This window comes from Castor canadensis, chromosome 4 (assembly GCF_047511655.1).
Source record: "Castor canadensis chromosome 4, mCasCan1.hap1v2, whole genome shotgun sequence".
NCBI lineage: Eukaryota > Metazoa > Chordata > Mammalia > Rodentia > Castoridae > Castor > Castor canadensis.
This window is the reverse complement of record NC_133389.1, coordinates 26,949,146-26,965,731: the sequence shown is the minus strand read 5'-3', so window position 1 is coordinate 26,965,731 and position 16,586 is coordinate 26,949,146. Positions and strand designations below refer to the sequence as shown.

Sequence of the window (16,586 nt, the reverse complement as noted above, 5' to 3'; positions counted from 1 at the left end):
CTGGCTCGTGCTACCACCTCTATGTGAGTGACCCCAGGATTATGAATTTAGTCTTGACTTCTCAGACTTAATGGACATTTCACTTTGATGTTTTGCTACCATATTAAATCTTAAAATAGAATTTATCATTGTCCCCCAAAATAAGGAATTGCTCCAAAAGTCACTATTTCTATCAATGTTATCAGCATTCTTGGTTAACGCTAGCTCACATAACCAAGCATTCATTCCGTAAATACCCATTACACATGGACGACAAATGCTAGGTGTCAGAATGGCTACTAAAAACACAAAAATGAATAAGACTAGGTTTCTAACATTAATGAACTCAGATCTCGAAGAAAAGGCAGTATCTCAATAAATTACTAAAACATACTATGGTTAAGTATTACAACGGAGTTATCTATATACAAGAAACTATGGAAATACAGGAGAATTTGAGGGACAGGGAAAAGCTATGTGCAACGGTACTTTGAGTAGCCAACTTATTTACATTTCTTTATTTCTGGTTAATATGCCAGAAATTGGTATAAGTGCTTTACAATTATTGAAGTGGTACACGCCTGTAATCCCAGCACTGAGGAGTCTGAGGCAGTATGATTTTGAGTTGGAAGCCAGCCTGCACTACATACTAAGACTCTGTCTCAAAAAAGAATAATAATAATTCACCATGATTTTGATACAAGTGATCTGTGAGCTTTAGTTTGCAAATAAGTGCCATAACAAAGTTGAAGCAGCTGTTGGTATGGTCATGCACACTTCTGCTCCTGTTATGTTACTCACAGCTGCCTTTCAATACCACATCTGTCCACCCAATTCATTTCTTCATCATGTAATATCTGCTTTTATCTATAATCCTGGAATATTATGTTCATCACTCATTTGGAATTTAACTAGTCCATCTAATGTGCTTTGTTTTGCTGTCTAAATCTTATATTACTTTTTAGATCAGATACTTTTCCAAGTCAATTTTATCATTGTGGGTTAAAACAATATTCTGAAAGAAGGCAAAACATGCTCAATATTTTTTATTAATTTGTAAAATATTTAATATAAAGATAAAATTAAATCTCTTCTTTTTTGTATACTGACTCATTATCTTCTGACTCAATGTACCTTAAATGGAAAGTAAATATTAGTGGATCTGAAAATCCATGATAACCAAATTCTGACCCAACACCCCGAAAATGTGTAAATAACACCCTAGTGCACTTTATTCCATCTTGAGAACACAGAAATCATAATCCAACATATCTGCCTGCCTCCTATATAGTATTTATATGCAAAAGACTTTAAGGAGAATCCTCATAATTGATACAGGAGACCAGAGAAACGGGTAATGGATACTAGCCAAAGGACATGTTAAATGCCACAAGTACCAACAAGTAATGGAACACTGTCTGAAAGGCTACCATGTTCCAAGTGCTATATAAAGTTCAGTTCAGTAGCCACTCTGGTGAAATGAGAGCAATGAAAATAAAAAGCCCACAAAGATCAGACAAGGTGTGGATGATAGGAAAGTAACAGAGAGGGGTAACCAAAGCAGCAGAGCTGAGGACGCCCCAACCTAAGTGCCTGCCAAAGAGTACAACAACAAGAATCCAGCTCGTTCACCCTCAGTGAGCCCTGGAAGACTATGGAGCAAGAGACAAAACACCATGGGAGACTGGCAAGGTGTGGGGCTAAATCTGGTTCTCTTTCCCTGGGAGTAGCCACACATGTGCTCTCTAGAGAAAGCTGACTGGGAAATCTGGAACTCCAATGCCAAGGGTGAGGAAGGTAATGAGGTAGAGGGTGAAAATACAAGAATGAAGATAAAGTTGGTTTGCTACACAGTTACACCGTAGGTTTCCCAGTCTCCAAGACAGGAGACTGCAGGATTCTTCTCAAGAGAAACTCAATGGAGACCCAAGGACCTAGGAGCCTTTAGGTTCTTCTCCCTAACGCACTTTTAAAAAAAGCTGCTTGCCACCTTACAGCTACACCCGCCACTCAACAAAATCTACTGACACAAAGAGCTACCAATCACCTGGCAGGAGGAGAGGGGGGGTCCTCAATCTTAAATAAGAAAGGACAGCCAAAATGACTATACTTGTACTAAAAACCTCTAACATGAAATAAAAAACCAAAACAAGCCAAAGAAAGGAATCATAGAAAACAGATCATTTTAAGAGAAAAATTAAAATTAATATCCCCCAAAAAATAATAAAAATGGCAATAGTAATAATAAGAAACACTTTTACAGCACCTACTATGTCCCCTAGGCACTATACATACTGACTCATTTACTCTTTACCACAACTGATGAGGCAGTACTGTTATTGTCACTGCCTAGATCATGGGTTGGCAAATTATGGTCCAAGGGACAAATCCAGACATCTGCCTAAAGAATGAGTTTTATATTTTTTAAGTAACTAAATAAAAATCAAGACTATTTTGTGATATGTAGAAATTACATGAAATTAAAATTACAATATCCACAAATAAAGTCTTATTAGAACAGAGTATGCTCCTTTGCTTGCATATTGTTTGTAGCTGTTTTCCCAATACAACAGCAGAGTTGAGGAGTTGCTGCAGAGACCATATGTGGTGCCCTCATCCCTCTATACTGCAACTCAGCACATAACAAATTTCCATGACACACTTACACTCAACAGCATTTCTATGACTATTTTTTTATTACCAGTGAATATCATGTCAAAACAAGAAAAGAAGTAGATTCTAAAATCATACTTTTAAGTTACAATGGAATACAGATTTTTATTTTTGTTTTGTTTGTTGTGGTACTGGGGTTTGAACTCAGGGCCTACATCTTAAGCCACTCCACCAGCTCTTTTCTGTGAAGGATTTTTTCAAGATAGGGTCTTGGAAACTATTTGGTCAGGCTAGCTTCAAACTGAGATCCTCCTGATCACTACTTCCTGAGTAGCTAGGATTACAGGTGTGAGCCACCAGCGCCTAGCTGGAATATAGATTTTTTATCTAACTACATGTCAAAGTACATTGTTTATTATGAAGTAGTACCACAGCTGTGCCAGAAGACTACATATAGGAAGCATTACCAGACTAAACATTCATCGTAATATCCCAACCTGCCCTACAACATTGCACTTACCCCAAATCCTGAGAACAACGATCAAGAAAACTAGAACCTTTGAAACAAAATTATCTCATCACAACAGAATGTTTTCCCAAAAATAAAAAATGAAAATGAGGCTGCAACCAAAGCAAATTTTCAAATGGCTCATTTGTTAACCAATTAACTCAGTGGTGAGTTAATTAAATTGTGTTAGATTACAGCAGTCAAAGAAATGTGTCCAGAAAAAAATCTTTTTTATTTAATTTTTTTTTTTGGCAGCACTCAGGTTTAAACTCTGAACTTGTGCTCTACCACTTGATTCCATACCCCCAGCCCTTTCTAGTTTACTTTTAGATAAGGTCTTATGCTTTTTGCCCAGGCCAGTCTCAGACTGAGATCCTCTTACCTTTGCCTCCTGAGTATCTGGGATTACAGACATACACCACCATGACCTGCCCAATAAAAATCTTTAACATGTGACTCTTTCAGTGAAAACAGTTACTCAAAGAACAGTGTAGGCAGCACTCCCTCCCTCCCCCTTTGCCCTTTCCAAATCCTCCTCCCGCCCCTCCACAAAAAAAATATCCCATATGAACAATTACAGTCATGAATTTTTTAAGTTAAGAAAATACTAACTCAGCACAACCTGAAATGTAATCTGCTAAGATGTACAATAACTGATGGTGGTTAACACATGTCTGGAGCAAAAAAAGACTTAGTTGAACAAATTTACAAACCTTGTAGAAATGCAAGATGTATAAAGTCTATGGAAAATAGTTTTTGCTGGACTTGATATTATTTCTTAGTGAACTCAACCTAAAATCAGAAGGCCTATAATGCCTATATACAAAACCTATACAAAGGTAAAGGCATTTCAATGACAATTGACCTTAAGTCACAGGTAACATTAAGCTGTTTTATATAGTTCCTATGCCATCAAAATTTAAATAAGAAATGAGAGTTCCATTCCCACACAGACGCAGCAGATACATTCTCCAAAATCAAAATACAATTCCAGCAGCATTTCTCAGATCTGAATGCACTGACAAAAGAACTTTCCACATTTCAGAAACTATTTAATTGTCTATTGAGGATCTGCCACCTAACCCTCAACTGGATTAGTCTGCAGTGTAACAATGTGCTAAACGGTAAATACTAGGAAAAGAACCCAACAATTCTATAAATGCCTTTTAAGCAATGAATACACACTATTAAAACCACATTCGTGGATTGGCATCAGTATTTACAGTACCTGTATAAGAAAATAATCTGAAAGATGTAATGCAAAAAAATTGATTATAAATCAGATGGATATTTATAATCAGTTTTGACAAGAGAAAATGTCATCCCTTGCTGGGCTCTGGTGCCTCACACATGTAATCCTAGCTACTCAGGAGGCAGAGATCAAGAGGATCTCAGTTTGAAGCCAGCCCCCAGCAAATAGTTCATGAGACCCTATCTCAAAAAGAGACCATCACAGAAAAGTGCTGGTAGAGTGGCTTAAGGTACAGGCCCTGAGTTCAAGCTCTACTACTGCAAAAAAAAAAAAAAAAGAAAAAAAAAGAAAATGTTATCACTTCCCCCACCAAAAAAAGGTTTATTCATCACACAAACAATTCTTTATTTAAAAAAAAACAAGGTTCTTGGTGCTGGGATGTAGCTCAGTGGTAGAGTGCTTGCCTAGAAAGCACAATGCCCTGGATTTCATCCCAGCACCAAAGAAGACAAAAAACAAACAAACAAAAAAATTGTTCTTAATTGTTACATTAGCACTGCATTTTTAAATTTTCATTAATAAAGATTTGTAGAAAATTCTCCTCTCTTGTTACAAAGTACCTACACAACATCCTTCATCTTGGCCCACAAAACCTAAGATATTTTTTTTTAATTCATAAAGAAAATAAGTTTATTTTATTTATTTTTTATCTTTTTTTTTTCATTTTTCTTTTATTATTCATATATGCATACAAGGCTTGGTTCATATCTCCCCCCTGCCCCCACCCCCTCCCTTACCACCCACTCCGCCCCCTCCCGCTCCCCCCCCAATACCCAGCAGAAACTATTTTGCCCTTATTTCTAATTTTGTTGTAGAGAGAGTATAAGCAATAATAGGAAGGAACAAGGGTTTTTGCTGGTTGAGATAAGGATAGCTATACAGGGAGTTGACTCACATTAATTTCCTGTGCGTGTGTGTTACCTTCTAAGTTAACTCTTTTTGATCTAACCTTTTCTCTAGTACCTGTTCCCCTTTTCCTATTGGCCTCAGTTGCTTTAAGGTATCTGCTTTAGTTTCTCTGCGTTAAGGGCAACAAATGCTAGCTAGTTTTTTAGGTGTCTTACCTATCCTCACCCCTTCCTTGTGTGCTCTCGCTTTTATCATGTGCTCATAGTCCAATCCCCTTGTTGTGTTTGCCCTTGATCTAATGTCCACATATGAGGGAGAACATACGATTTTTGGTTTTTTGAGCCAGGCTAACCTCACTCAGAATGATGTTCTCCAATTCCGTCCATTTACCAGCAAATGATAACATTTCGTTCTTCTTCATGGCTGCATAAAATTCCATTGTGTATAGATACCACATTTTCTTAATCCATTCGTCAGTGATGGGGCATCTTGGCTGTTTCCATAACTTGGCTATTGTGAATAGTGCCGCAATAAACATAGGTGTGCAGGTGCCTCTGGAGTAACAGTCTTTTGGGTATATCCCCAAGAGTGGTATTGCTGGATCAAATGGTAGATCGATGTCCAGCTTTTTAAGTAGCCTCCAAATTTTTTTCCAGAGTGGTTGTACTAGTCCACATTCCCACCAACAGTGTAAGAGGGTTCCTTTTCCCCCGCATCCTTGCCAACACCTGTTGTTGGTGGTGTTGCTGATGATGGCTATTCTAACAGGGGTGAGGTGGAATCTTAGTGTGGTTTTAATTTGCATTTCCTTTATTGCTAGAGATGGTGAGCATTTTTTCATGTGTTTTCTGGCCATTTGAATTTCTTCTTTTGAGAAAGTTCTGTTTAGTTCACGTGCCCATTTCTTTATTGGTTCATTAGTTTTGGGAGAATTTAGTTTTTTAAGTTCCCTGTATATTCTGGTTATCAGTCCTTTGTCTGATGTATAGTTGGCAAATATTTTCTCCCACTCTGTGGGTGTTCTCTTCAGTTTAGAGACCATTTCTTTTGATGAACAGAAGCTTTTTAGTTTTATGAGGTCCCATTTATCTATGCTATCTCTTAGTTGCTATGCTGCTGGGGTTTCATTGACAAAGTTCTTACCTATGCCTACTAACTCCAGAGTATTTCCTACTCTTTCTTGTATCAACTTAAGAGTTTGTGGTCTGATATTAAGATCCTTGATCCATTTTGAGTTAATCTTGGTATAGGGTGATATACATGGATCTAGTTTCAGTTTTTTGCAGACTGCTAACCAGTTTTCCCAGCAGTTTTTGTTGAAGAGGCTGCTATTTCTCCATCGTATATTTTTAGCTCCTTTGTCAAAGATAAGTTGCTTATAGTTGTGTGGCTTCATATCTGGGTCCTCTATTCTGTTCCACTGGTCTTCATGTCTGTTTTTGTGCCAGGACCATGCTGTTTTTATTGTTATTGCTTTGTAATATAGTTTGAAGTCAGGTATTGTGATACCTCCTGCATTGTTCTTTTGACTGAGTATTGCCTTGGCTATTCGTGGCCTCGAGTTTCCATATAAATTTCACAGATTTTTCAATCTCTTTAATGAATATCATTGGAATTTTGATGGGAATTGCATTAAACATGTAGATTACTTTGGGGAGTATCGACATTTTTACTATGTTGATTCTACCAATCCATGAGCATGGGAGATCTCTCCACTTTCTATAGTCTTCCTCAATCTCTTTCTTCAGAAGTGTGTAGTTTTCCTTGTAGAGGTCTTTCACATCTTTTGTTAGGTTTACACCTAGGTATTTGATTTTTTTTGAGGCTATTGTAAATGGAATTGTTTTCATACATTCTTTTTCCGTTTGCTCATTGTTAGTGTATAGAAATGCTAATGATTTTTCTATGTTGATTTTATATCCTGCTACCTTGCTGTAGCTATTGACGATGTCTAGAAGCTTCTGAGTAGAGTTTTTTGGGTCTTTAAGGTATAGGATCATGTCGTCTGCAAATAGGGATATTTTGACAGTTTCTTTACCTAGGGACATTTTGACAGTTTCTTTACCTATTTGTATTCCTTTTATTCCTTCTTCTTGCCTAATTGCTCTGGCTAGGAATTCCAGTACTATGTTGAATAGGAGTGGAGATAGTGGGCATCCTTGTCTGGTTCCTGATTTTAGAGGGAATGGTTTTAATTTTTCTCCGTTAAGTATAATGCTGGCTGTAGGTTTGTTATATATAGCTTTTATAATGTTGAGGAACTTTCCTTCTATTCCTAGTTTTCTTAGAGCTTTTATCATGAAATGATGTTGGATCTTATCAAAGGCTTTTTCTGCATCTATTGAGATGATCAAGTGGTTTTTGTCTTTGCTTCTGTTAATGTGGTTTATTATGTTTATTGATTTTCGTATGTTGAACTACCCCTGCATCCCTGGGATGAAGCCTACTTGGTCGTGGTGAATAATCTTTTTGATGTGTTGCTGAATTCAGTTTGCCATTATTTTGTTGAGGATTTTTGCATCAATGTTCATTAAGGAGATTGGCCTGTAGTTCTCCTTTTTGGAGGTGTCTTTGCCTGGTTTTGGGATAAGTGTAATACTGGCGTCATAAAATGTGTTTAGCAGTTTTCCTTCCCTTTCTATTTCGTGGAACAGTTTAAGGAGGGTTGGTATCAGTTCTTCTTTAAAGGTCTGATAGAATTCAGCAGAGACTCCATCAGGTCCTGGACTTTTCTTTTTGGGGAGACTCTTGATTGCTGCTTCAATTTCATTTTGTGTTATAGGTCTATTCAGGTGATTAATTTCCTCTTGGTTCAGTTTTGGATGATCATATGTATCTAGAAATCTGTCCATTTCTTTTAGATTTTCAAATTTATTTGAATATAGGTTCTCAAAGTAGTCTCTGATGATTTCCTGGACTTCCATGGTGTTTGTTGTTATCTCCCCTTTTGCATTCCTAATTCTACTAATTTGGGTTTTTTCTCTCCTCGTTTTAGTCAGGTTTGCCAGGGGTCTATCAATCTTGTTTATTTTTTCAAAGAACCAACTTTTTGTTTCATTAATTCTTTGTATGGTTTTTTTGGTTTCTATTTCGTTGATTTCAGCTCTTATTTTTATTATTTCTCTCCTTCTATTTGTTTTGGGATTTGCTTGTTCTTGTTTTTCTAGGAGTTTGAGATGTATCATTAGGTCATTGATTTGGGATCTTTCAATCTTTTTAATATATGCACTCATGGCTATAAACTTTCCTCTCAAGACTGCCTTAGCTGTGTCCCATAGGTTCCGGTAGGTTGTGTTTTCATTTTCATTGACTTCCAGGAACTTTTTAATTTCCTCTTTTATTGCATCGATGATCCATTCTTCATTAAGTAATGAGTTATTTAGTTTCCAGCTGTTTGCATGTTTTTTGTCTTTACTTTTGTTGTTGAGTTCTACTTTTACTGCACTGTGATCAGATAGTATGCACGGTATTATTTCTATTTTCTTATATTTGCTGAGGCTTGCTTTGTAGATATTTATAATATAGTACTTTATGCAAAATATATGCCAATTCTTAGCATACAAATGTAAACTGAAGCAAAGAAAGGTTCATTAACTTGTCTGAAATTATAGAACTAGAAAGTAGCAAACAAGGTTTCAAATCCAGCTAAGGGGATGCAGAAACCATGCTCTTTTAATCACTATATCATATTGTTTCATGAACCAGGAACAGATGTCATCCAAAAGGATGTAATCAAAGAAGAAGAAAGTACCTTCAAATTAAAAATAGGATAAGAAATTCAAAAGAAAGGAGAAAAGATAAGATCAAAGAAACTCCATGATAAAGAACAAGACAAATAAATGGAAAACAGGCAGAAAAAATTAGAAGATCAGAAGACCAACTTAGAATAGCTTAATATTTTTATAATAGGAGTTCCAAAAAGGAAGCAATAAACAAAATAGGAATGCTACATTGTCAAGTCAGGACTAAATGGTCTGAGATTTCTACCTTACTTGCAAAGCTAACAAAGACATGAAAATGAAAGGAACAACAACAAAAAAAATTACTACTAACGACAATAGTAGTAGCCAGAGTAACATCTTACATCAATTCCTGGGTACCAATTCCCACAGATCTTTCAAAGTATTTGGTAAAAATGAATATGTGCAAGGAAAACTAAGAAAACTGGGAAAGGTGAAAGAGAAGAAAGTAAACTATTCACCAGCAGTAAGCAATATTTATGTTATAATAATATAACTGCTGAACAGTAAGTTAACCAAGAACTCTTAATGATCTTTTTAGGGGGGAACAGTACTGGAGTTTGAACTCAGGGCCTCATGCCTGCTAGGCAGGTGCTCTACCACTTAAGCCACTCCACCAGGCCTTTTTTGTGTTGGGTATTTTCATGGAAGGGTCTCAAGAACTATTTGCCCAAGCTGGCTTCGAACTGTGATCCTCCTGATCTCTGCCTCTCAAGTAGCTAGGATTACAGACATAAACCACAAGTACCCAGTTTACCAAAAATTCTTATGCACCTGGACTGGAACGGCCAGGGGAGGGAAAGGTGGGAAAGACCCTCACCTATCATAACAAGAACTCAACAGATATAACCTAAAATTAGTGACTAGCAAAATAGCATCTTTAGACATAGTATAAACACAGAGATAAGGATCAGAAGAAAAAGCTCAAAAGAGGCTTTTTTTTAAGTAGTGGCCTCTGAGGACCAGATTAAAAAGTATGAATGGAAAAGGCAGTGTATTTCTGATTTTCTTATAATCCATCCACCTTCTATCTAGTATTATTTTCTAACAATACACAAGTGTTACTTTGAGTAGAAAAAATAAGCTATAAGTAAGCTGGAGAGAACATGTTTCACTATTTCACAATCACTGACCCACATAAACAACTCAATGTGCAAATACCAAAGAACGGTGCAGGTTTGGAAAACCAAACAACAGTACCCAACCTCTATCACATTATAGTTATATAAGCACAAAAGATCTGTCAGCATTTAACAACTATTTCTGAGGGTCCAATATGTGGCCAATACTATGCAAAGCACCAAGGTTAAAATTGTAAAGAATGGAATTTTTTTATAGTCCAGAAAGAGATACAGATAATGAGAAATTATAAGACTGGGCATTGTGGTTCATACCTATAATCCCAGCATTCTAATGCTGGGAACTGGAAGATTGCCAGTTCCAGACCAGCTTTGGCTGCAATAATCAGCTTTCCATCACTATAACAAAATACCTGAGATAATTATAAGAAGAAAAGATTTATTTTGGCTTACAGTTTTAGAGGTTCCAGTTCATAACTGATTGGCCATACAGCTTTGGGCCTCTGGCAAGGCAGTACATCATGGCAGGAGCACAGGGCAGACCAAAACCACTCATATCACAAGCCAGGGAGCCAAGCCAGGGAGAAAAGGATCAGGATTCCACCATCCTCTTCAGGGCACACCCCCAATGACCTGAAAACCTCATACAAGGCCCAAACTCTCAAGAGTTCCACCACCAATAGCATTACCACAGGGACAAATCTTTAACAAAAGGGCCTTTGGGGGACAGTCAACATCCAGACCACAGCAGAGATGAAAGAAAAACTTCTTACAGGTCATACCATAAAAGCTAAGGTCTGAAGGACAAGAGGGACTCCCCTGGTTGGATGTAGGAGCTCAGAAACTTCCACAGCAAAAGGAATAGCATGTGTGAAGGCCCATGGTTAAGACAAAGCAGGCAGGGCCCATTCAGGGATTGGAGGAAGTTCAGCAAGGCTGGTGCAGGAGAGGAAGCAGAGTGGAGATCTAAGAAGCCAGAGTGCAAGCTGATGCTTGATGGCGTCTGGAGACTGACTAGAGGGCACTATTCTTGTCTTCTTACCCTGCATGTTGCAACTACACAATCACATATGTCCTAAGACTTCCAGATCAGCAAACTCTATTCCTAACATTGCTAAACCCAAAATATATGTGTCCAGTCCAGAACTGTTTTGTGAGTACCAGATGCACTCATATGATTGCATCATCTAATGTCCAATGGCACCTCAAACTCAACATGCCTAATACTGAACTGAATTAATGAATGAATAAATGAAGATACATAGATCTCCTTCCCCTATTCACCTCCAAATCTTTTTTTTTTACATCACTCGTTCAGATATCCATGTTCAGAAATCTAAGGAAAGAGAAGGCAAACAATTAATATTTATAGTGCATATATTGCTTGACAGATAAAAGGAACTACATTTAATTCTCTAACAACCATATAAAGTAAATATTAATTCCAATTTACAGGTAAGAAAACTGAAACACAGAAAGGCTGAGTAACATGCCAAAGCAAGCAAATGACAGAACTGGGATTCAAACCTAGTGTTTTGGGAAGGTTAGTCTGGAGTCCATAGACAGAAAACTAATTATGGAATATGTAGCAAATGCTAATTGCCCACCCAATCTCCAGTCCTCCCACTAACAGACTGAACATTCTTGTTCAGCTAAGATACATTAAAGTCTCCTTATGAGTAGACAGCCATTTCTTTGCATCTTCCTCCCTCCTGTTCCTTGGAACGTAGAACTCCAGCAGCTGTATTGGACCCAGAAATCAAGGGTCCAGTACACACTGGGGATGAAAGAGTAAGAAAGTGCAAGGAGGCCAAGTTCCTCATGACAACAGGGCTGCCATACACACCAACTCTAATTGTCAACTCTGGACTTCTCTCACATGAGAAAGAAACTAGTAGCATGGTCAAAGCTATTGTTTTTCAGGTCTCTGTCACTCATAGTTAAACCTAATCCTAACTGATACAGGAGGCTTTGAAACTAAGAAAAAGGTGGAGGGTTGCATGAGATAATTTGAAGGAAGAATTGTCAAGATTCAGGCTGGAGGTGTGGTTCAAACGGTAGCATGCTTGCCAAGCAAGCATGAGCAAGCATTAACCTGAGTTCAAACCCTAGTACCTCCAAAAAAAAAAAAAGTTGTCAAGATTCAAACTCAACCTAAAAAAGAAATTTATTATCAATTATATGATAAAAGATTTTTAAAAGATAATTCTACCAATGTCCCTATTAGAGAGTTATAACCACTTCTGATGTACAATTTTTTCAAATAAAAATTAGAGAAGACATTAAAAAGTATAAATTTTTTTCATTCCTTAAAGAAATAAAAAAAAAATCTTTAGTAAATAAGACTTACATGAAAAGTTGTTCCCAACCCTACATCTTAGGTTATTTTGTTTAGAAATAAATAATGCAAGGCTAACATATAAACTGTTTACAACCACAGCATTAAATTCTGCTACGGAAGTTCTTACTATGGAAAATAAGCTTAAAGACAAGAACAGATGTTCAGTAATTCCCATCACTCTTCCTAATAAGAGAACACCACCATCAGAGAGCCAAGACTTTCACACCTAAGGACAGTCAAGATTTCCACAGCTAAGCAAAAAAAGTAGAACCACATCAGGAAGCAACCTACCAAAGTAGAGGACTCCCAGAAATCTTGTCCACCTGTAAGATTAGTCTCTCTTCTTCCAGCAAGGGGAGAGGAGGAATGACCATTTTGTCACTCTGCTTTTCAGGCCCACAGCACTTAACCACATCCAGCTGAGTCACAGGAGAACTTGAGAAGGAACTTCAAGTCCAAATCTCACAGCAGCTCATTCTGCCTGGAAATGTTCTCTCACTTACTTAAGAGAGTTCATTTCCTGCTAAATTAGGTGTGCTTCTACCTCATACTGGGACCAACTGTCCCTGTGCTCTCAACCTGCACATGGCAACCAGCATCACTCCCACGGTGTCAGTTTAGTACCATTTATAATATATAATATATATTATATTATAATATCTAGTATATTATATATAACATATATTATATATATATTCTAATTAAGTATGTGATATTTTAAAAAGACAAATACGGGGCTGGCTGAGTGGCTCAAGTGGTAGAGCACCTGCCTAGCAAGTGTGAGGCCCTGAGTTCAAACTCCAGCACCACCAAAAAAAAAAAAAAAAAAACCTATAAAAACACAAATATGAAAGAGACCAAAGTAAAATGCAGAAAAACTTTACATATTTTATTGCTTTTATATTCAATCACTTTTATAGTTCTCATTCCACCAAAACCTACACTACAAGTGCTATGGTACTTCCCATTATTTGCTCATAGTCACTAAAAAGAAAAACACAACAGTCCTCTCTTGCTCTAACCGCCCATTATCTTCAATCCTAAAGAAAAAAATGGCACTCATGTGGCATTTTGCAGCAGCAAAGAAAACTGCCTACTTTCTTAAGCCTCAGCAAAATATTCCAAAACACATTGTGATAAGCAGAATAATAACCTCCAAAGATGTCCACATCTTAATCCATGGAACCCACGATTATGTTATCTGCAAAAAGGACTTCAGAGGTGTGATTAAACCTTAGGTAGGATTACCAAGTAAGCCTGATATAATCACCTGGATCCTTAAAGCAGAACACTTTCCCAGCTGTGTCGAGAGAAGTGACAACAGAAGAATGATCAGAGATGCATCACTAGTGGCTTTGAAGATGGAAGAAAGGAGCCACAAGCCAAGGAAGGTGGCAACCTCTAGAAGTTAGAAGAAGCAAGAGAACAAATTCTCCCCTAGATACTTCCAGAAAGGAACACAGTCTTAGTTGAGAAATAGAAAATAATATATCTATGTTGTTTTAAGCAACTATACTTGTAGTAATGAGTTACAGTAGTCATAGAAAACTAAGACATGCACATTAAAGGATTTTTTTGTTTTGCTTTATTTTTGAGACAGGGTTTTCCTTGACATTAAATGACTTCTAACAATATGTGAAATTATCTAGAGAAGCATAATCAAAATTATCCAAATATTTAGAGTACTATAAGTTACTTGTGTGTATTTCACTTCTACTTTTCTCCTGCCCTCACAAAACACCATTCATTAAAAAGCCAACTTTTTTTTTAATTATTTCTTTATTTTTAAATTATTCATATGTGCATATAATGCTTGGGTCATTTCTCCCCCCTGCCCCCACCCCCTCCCTTATCACCCACCTCATCCCCTCTCTTTCCCCCACACCTCCTCGATACCCGGCAGAAACTCTTTTGCCCTTATCTCTAATTTTATTGAAGAGAGAGTATAAGCAATAATAGGAAGGAACAAGGGTTTTTGCTAGTTGAGATAAGGATAACTTTACAGGGAGTTGACTCACATTAATTTCCTGTGCATGTGTGTTACCTTCTAGGTTAATTCTTTTTAAGCTAACCTTTTCTCTAATTCCTGGTCCCCAAAAAGCCAACTTTTTAAAAAGGGGAAGAGGGAACAGCAGGATCACCAAAAAAAACAGAAGACAATTATACTATATTTTTCAGCAAGTTAAGCATAAAAGTATTTACACTGCTTATTCCCCTTGTATCAAAAGTCCTTCTAGGTATTGTTATGAAGTTTACAATTAACATTTGTAAGTGTGACAATGGTATTAGGTGCACATTAGAAACAGTGTACCTGCCTAGTGAGTGTAAGGCCCTGAGTTCAAATGCTGACACTCCAAAAATAGTGATCAACCTTCTACAGATATATACTAAAATATTTACAGATGAATGGTATGCCCATGATTTCCTTTAAAATAACTGAGAGTGGGGAATAGGAATGGATAGGGTACAGATCAAACTAAATTGTCATATGCTAATCATCGTTGGAGCTGGGTAATGGGTACATGGGAGTACCTTAGATTATTCCACTATTTTCTGAGGGCTTTTTTTTTTTTTTTTTTCGTTAGAAGTGCTGAGGGATCAGATCCAGGTCCTCCTGCATGCTAGGCAAGCTCTCGACCACTGAGCTACACCCATAGCCCATTTGAACTTTTCTACAAAGTACAAAAACAAAAAAAGACCTTGGCCTATCAAAACAACACAGACTTCCTAACACTTATCTGCTATAACAACACAAACTTAACAGCTAATTTTTTTTCCAGTACTAGGGATATGAACCCAGGGCCTTGCACATGCTGGGCAAGCTCTTTACCACTGAGCTACATCCCCTGCCCAGAATCTCCTTCCTATTAACACTGCCCTATCTCAATTCCCAGCCACTTAATCCACTTGCAGTTGATTAGTTCATCACTTACTCAATCTCAACTCATTCTGCCCTACTTACTAACTTTATGAGTTTAAGCAAGTCCCCAACATCTAAAAGGCTGCTTCTTCCTTTGCAGAATGGGAATAATTCATACTTGCCCAGTTTATCTCTGAATTGCCAACAGGATTATCTAAGATAAAAATTCCAAAGCAAGTAATCATCTTAGAAACCCCTATATTCATAAATTTCATCCTCCACAGTTACCCTTCTCCTGCTTCTATTTTCTTCCCTTCCAATTCCACTTCCTCTGTGGAGCCCTCAACTCATCAGTCCAGGCCCCTGGATTCCTCTGGTAAGGTTACACTCCTGTCCACCACCTTCAAACCCGTTTTCTTATCCTGCAGTCCAGCACCTCTGCATAGGTCTCACCAACCTCCCCTCTGGCCTTTCAGGGAGCCCACTCCATCTGCCAATCTTTCCCAGGCACCTCCTTTTGCTGGCCGGCTTACAACCACACCCTTCCTCACGTCTCTACCATCTTTGGATCAACTCTGTCACCCCACTCGCTCAGTTTACAAACACCCACCTTTTCAGAAAATTGACAGTTGCAGGGGGTAGAGGAGAGGGGGATGAGAGAAAGGACCTCTAAAGGGTAGGACTTCTTTTGGGGAATTAGGTACTAATGGGGTTACACAACCATGTAAACATACTTTAAAAAAAAAAAACCTACTGATTTGTACTTTTAAAATGTGGGGCTTATGGCATGTGAATTTTAGCTCAATAAAAAGGACACGTCAAACACACACACTATTGGCCAGCTTGCCCATCACACACCCATGTGTCAAAACAACATCGCCCCATCTCCCGAACCCAGGGTGGCCTTCAGTACCCCGCAAGTCCCAAGCCTAGACCCGGACTGAGGTCCGTCTCGCTCTCTCCCCGGAGGGGCAGACGGGGCGGCCCATCGCGGAAGGGTCCCTCCTCCCTCCCGATGCCGGCGGTGCGGCCCGTCGCCTCCATCACCTTCCCACTGACAGGGGCGGAGGCCGCGCTGCCGGGGGCGGCGCCAAGCCCACCTGTCTCAGCCTGCGGGGAGCTCCGCTGCCAGCCCCGCGTCTTGGCCGAGGCGTCCGAGATCCGCGGTCGCGCCACAGCCCGGGTGCAGAACACTGGTTCAGGCCTCCATGTTTCCACGTCTCTGCGGCTCGGGTTCCGGCTGGGGTTCCGGCTCGGCTCCAGCCCGGGCCGCGTTGGTGCGGAGGCCGGGAGGCGGAGAGACGAGAGGGAAGCGACAGAGAACACGGCTAGGGAGCGAACGGCCTGGCGCGCGCCAGCGGGCGG

General features: G+C 38.6%; 1 protein-coding gene across 2 annotated transcripts in view; it reads right to left on the bottom strand.

The window, feature by feature from the left end:
- Nucleotides 1-16,586, bottom strand: part of Dym (dymeclin) — a 383,552-nt gene extending 366,966 nt beyond the window's left edge. Inside the window, exon 1 of one of the 2 annotated variants that reach the window (XM_074069849.1) lies at nt 16,322-16,586. The gene's annotated coding sequence lies outside the window, so the exon portion shown is untranslated. The remainder of the gene's footprint in view (nt 1-16,321) is intronic. The other variant, XM_074069851.1, reaches the window with a different exon arrangement.